Here is a 5,473-nt window from a genome sequence, read left to right as displayed (position 1 = left end):
TTTGTTGTTCGAAGTACATTGTCTGGAAGTCGATACTTCTTTCTTCGCATGTTTGGTAACATTTTACTGTTTTTAATTTTATTTTTATAAATCAAAAATACCAAAAAGATTTTATTATTTTTTTTACATTTCAAAAACACAAAAACTCCAAAAATATTTTCTTAATTTTTTCATTAAATTTCAAACATAAAAAATTCCAAAAAGAGTTTCTTATTTTTTTCTTTTAATTTCAAAAACAAAAATCCAAAAATATTTTCTTCGTTGTTGTTTTGTGTGGTTAGTATTTTTTTTATATCTCAATCAACATATTGAGGTGGACATTGCTTAATGACAGAGGGATAGGTACAATTTCGAATCATTGCACTTGTAAGGTGTCCCTAGAAGCATGCTGTTGTATGTTGACAATAAGCCTCACATACTTAATGTGTTTTGAAGCCTTAATGGATCACTCATTCTGATGGTTCCTACCCAATCAGGCTATATTCACATTAGTCAACGAGCTACCTTTCTCTTCTCATTTTGAGTTTACAGATTTCTGCTAAGTCCATATCATTCGTAGAGGTACACAATGTTTTCTTAAACAATCTTTTTCACCAACTTTATTCTTCACGATTCACACACTTCACTTGCATATCCTCGACATCTCTGGTAGAAACCAACCAGAATGTAGATATTGCACAAGTCTGTGTTCATGATCCTGATTCATGTTCCCTGCTGATGGTGAAACCTAACATTCCCAACTTACAAGGAATTGACGGTGAACTATGTTCAAGATTTTAGCGAAACAATTGTTTCGGCTCCACCATTTGATGTTCAAAATCATATTCCTTTCGTTTTGCGTGGTCTTGATAAAATTTTCTTTCACCAAGATACTTTTACCTAACAAGATCCAGTTTTTATTTTCTTGGAATATGGTTTCTGTTTGAATATCTTTTCGAATCTTCATCACTTTGAAATATTTTTTTCCACCTTACTTATTCCTGACTACATTGTTCATACAAGTAATTTTGTCCAATTTTCTCACACTTATGTTAAGTTTTGGTTTTGAACAAAATTGAGCCTACCTTCGAAGCCTAAGTAAAAAGAAGCCCTTCGACACTCATTCACGGGTATTTTATTGTACTTCACGGGATACGACACAAGCAGTTCGATATCTCTCTTGATGTTGAATGAAGTGATTTTTTCCCGGGATCCATCTGCTTTACATCGAATGTTTCTTTGATGTCACTATACCCACATTTTTTTCTTTGGTTCCCGCTATTTCATTGGCACACATTTGCACTGAAATCCTCGAGGTCTTGGGTAATACCAACTCAAACCTAGATTTCACAAGTCTGGATATGATTTCGTTTCTCATCCCAAAAGCGAATGAGCCTTGCCTCGGAACGAGGGTCAAGTGACGGTTCTTATCCTCTTGGGGCAAACGAAACGTCTGGCGGATGTGGCGGTTTATTTTTTCACGGTTTTCAAGGGAAAAATGCTCGTCACTTTTTCAGACGTGGCGATATTTCCGGAAACTGACCCATTTTCGAAGACTACACGTGGCAGTTTTTTATTTGTGGTTGATTCAAATTCAAAATTTCCATGGGCTATAAAAAGATTTTGGTGGTCAAAATTAAAGACTTTACACAATCTAGTCTAATTTTCCCCAAATCTTTTCTTCACGATAATCATCTCTTCTTCAAAACCCTAACAATGGCAGCACCAACTGGTCACATTGATCCACCCAACAAAATGAAGAAGCAACATCTCAACCGTTGTTGAAGATTCAATGTTCCATCTACCATGTTCAACCTGATGTCTCGAAGTATCCTAAAGAATTGAAGATGTTGATTGTTGCTCTCAATCATTCAGTTCATTCAACAGTTATGTATGCTTCTTTCTCTATGCCCATGACATGGTTATCATTGGCTGGTTCTACGGCAGTGCTTAACAAATCATCTAAGGTGGTGACGTTTCAACTCTCGAATGACAAGAAGTATAAACTCACTAAGAAGCAGTTTTCACAAATCTTGAGTCTTCCAAATACAGGTCCGTTTTACGAGGTTACAAATGAACAGGTGGTTCATATGTTCAATGAGATGGGTCACCAACCCCCACTCACAGGACTCAGCCAGTTTCGCAAGTCTGCATTACCGCGTATCTGGAACTTCTTGTTTGGCATTTTTCTACAGTGTCTAACAGATCGTAGCTCTGTTTTAGACAAAGCAAAATTGGCAGTATATGCTATGATTACAAGGCTATAATATGATCCACTTCTAGAAAAACAGACTTTTACGACGCGCAATGCATGTCGTAAAACGCTCAGACGACGCGCAAATGCGTGTCAAGGAAGGCCCTGTCATAACGAGAGACGACACGCTTTTGCGCGTCGTCTATTTACGACGCGCATTTACGACATGCATTTACGACGCGCAGTTATGACACACAATGCGTATGAAGGAAGGCCCTGTCATAAAGGAAGACGACACGCATTTGCGTGTCATAACCTTGTGAAGCGCGTGTTTATGACATGCAATGCGTATAAAGGAAGCACCTGTCAAGAAAGGTCATGTCATAAATGAAGATGACACACATTTTTGCGTATCGTAATTTTAAATGTTTAAAAAAAATATTATTTATAGATTTACTAATATTCAAATTAAATTTGCAATTAATGTCTCATAATAGAAAATAAAACATCATTTACAAAAAATACAATCCATTGCATAAAATTTAATGTCATACAAATAATCGTCCCATGGAAAGATAAAACAAATCAATAGAAGTTGTAACAGAAATTTTCGAACTAATTAGATACAATAAATATGAAAAACTTGAAATCCCTGAGATTAATAGTTCTAACAGAAGCTTCACGTAAAGATACATACAGTTGGACTAGTAAGAAAGGATGTTCCTGAATCCACAATAGCAGCACAAGAATATGTACACGATATCTTCTGCTAGAAGGTGTCGATCCAAAACTACTGTTGAACGTTGTCATGATAGCTGTTAAGATTTAAGCATATATAACAAGAAACCAATCAATAACTATAAGAAGTTAGATAGCGACATATCCAATTTAAATAGACGAATGAGAAACAATGGACTTTAAAAACTTACATGTAACAGGATGATCTAAGGCTTCATGGTATGAAAAGGATACATACACACACATGTTGGTACCAGCTCATGGTGCTCTAATTCCTCAACAGATATGACTGTGCTTGTATCCGTGTGAACCGTTGAATCATCTCCATATATGCCTAACCGCCTTGTAATTCGTACCCATCTGTGTACAACAATACATTGTTCATGTTATTGTATCTCACATCAGTGCGACACTGTTATATAAGTGTCTATATCTGTCGGAATGTTGGAGTCTCCCACATATTTTTGGATATTTTTATGAAACAATCGTACTTGGGTAACTAGGGCATAGAGTGGTAGGGTGTTATAGCTGCATAAGAATTGGCCCACAAACCTGGATAATGGAAACAGGAGATAAGAACAACAGATAAGAATATTGAGAGGTTTAATTTTGTATGAAATCCGTGTCAAAATTGAAAGGAACTTTATTCAAACCCTAAAAACAGGCGTATGTACACGAGCATGTGGTTCTTGACGAAACACGAATTATAACTGAATTGCCACTGGAATAACAAAAGTGCATAGGTGATGTATAAATATATGTTAGGGGATTAAGTAGAAGAAATTACCCAGAACCAAAAGAAAGAAGCTAGCTCAAACGTGTTTTGCATACGAATTGATCATGAGTTTTGAAGTTGTGTTATTAGCCCTAAAAACAAACACTTGATGAAAATGAAGAATCAAATGGAATGAAACTACACAAACCTGGAAAAGAATAAAATGGATTAAGTTGAGCAAAAGTTCTGGCTTTTTAAACCAAAAGAGTTCATCTCGAGGCTTTAACCTTCTTTCAGCAAAAGAAGCCTCCTGTATTTGCAGCACTTTCAAGTGCCAAAGTAGTAATAACATGTTGCAGTTATGTCCCCACAAGCAAAACAAGTTGAACATAAACACACACACACACAGTTAGAATATGAAAAAGGCCAATAGCTAACAATGATAAAAGTGACTTCTTACAGTAATAGGAAGGATAGCAATCCAAAAATAAATTTGATCCTGCAAGCAAGGTACAATTATTTAGTTCATCTGTGCAAAAGACGTGAACGCCCACACCATTGAAAATTACCCTAGAAAGCTTGTTCAGTGTAAAATTAATACCTTTTATGTTAAAGAGCATAAAGGCCACCACAAATCCCCAGAGTGGACCACTGCAAGGAATCAAGAAAGCAACTTTATATTAATGAAAAAGAGTAAGAATTAAAAAAACTACTGCAGATGTGATAGAAATATAGAATGAAAGTTCCTTACCTTACTCCAACTATTCTTTGAAATTCTTCTTCCATGGATCGAATCATATAACTGTGAAAATCATATTTTGATGTGAGGTTGTGGTTCTGCCAAGAACAAGAAAAACAAACAACTATGAACAATAATTTCAAGGTACAAGATTCAAAAATAAGGTTTACGGCATAATTTGAACACCTATATTGCAATTCAATTAAGGGGACTCAACTTAATATATTACAAAGTTAAAGGTGTACTACAGAAATATACGATTTAAACAACTTAGCATAAGTTAAGGTTTCATACCATGATGAAGGCTTTACCCAGAGTAAGGTAATGTGCACGAACAACAGAACGCCCAAATTGTCTAAAAAAACATATCTGTAAACCAATTTAAACAAAAAATATATGAATCATAGTTAATGTAACTAATTTCTTGTAAGTTATAATAATTGTTAATGGGAAAATAAGGATATAAAAATGTAATGTACTTACCATCCAAGTAACTAAACCATTTGTAAGCAAAGGGTTGGATGAGTGAAATTTGACCACAGTTGACTGCCTCCGCATTGTCTCATCTCTTGATATTTCTGCACAAGTAAACAAGTTGTTACTAAATAACATCATCTAATATGATTAAAAACAAAAACAATTGTTATATTCAAGAATGATTATTAACTAGATATATAAGTACAAGTGTATAATACCAATTAGCACATCATGTCTATCCACTTCATTATCAACCTGAAAAACACCAATGCACTGACTTACTTTGATAATTAATAATCCGCTTCACAAATGGCAATAAACACAACACTTGTATGAACCCGTGATGAGGTTATGAGTATACCCTTGCTCCGGGTTCCCGAACGAATTCCCTACCTTTCTCATAATATCATTCAAGGATAAAAAGGTTCAACTTTAGGTTATATTTTTTTAGGTTTTGATTTGGAAATTGGTTTAATTTTAGAGTTTAAGATGAAGGAGATGAAGACAAGGGTAAAATAGCCATTTTAGACTTACACTTTAGGGATCATCTGTGCAACAAATCAAACATCTAGAAAAAAAACCATAACTTTTGACATACCACAAGGATGAAAGTTGTAATTTAGTTAAAACA

The 5,473-nt window shown here is 34.8% G+C and overlaps 1 pseudogene; it reads right to left on the bottom strand.

The window, feature by feature from the left end:
- Positions 1 to 2,979: 2,979 nt before the first annotated feature.
- On the bottom strand, positions 2,980 to 5,244 carry LOC145112193 (MLO-like protein 11; annotated as a pseudogene).
- Positions 5,245 to 5,473: the final 229 nt, after the last annotated feature.

The sequence above is a fragment of the Lactuca virosa genome, chromosome 5, assembly GCF_052849685.1.
Source record: "Lactuca virosa cultivar CGN04683 chromosome 5, Lactuca_virosa_CGN04683_v6, whole genome shotgun sequence".
NCBI classification, from domain to species: domain Eukaryota; kingdom Viridiplantae; phylum Streptophyta; class Magnoliopsida; order Asterales; family Asteraceae; genus Lactuca; species Lactuca virosa.
This window is presented reverse-complemented; position numbering and strand designations above follow the sequence as displayed.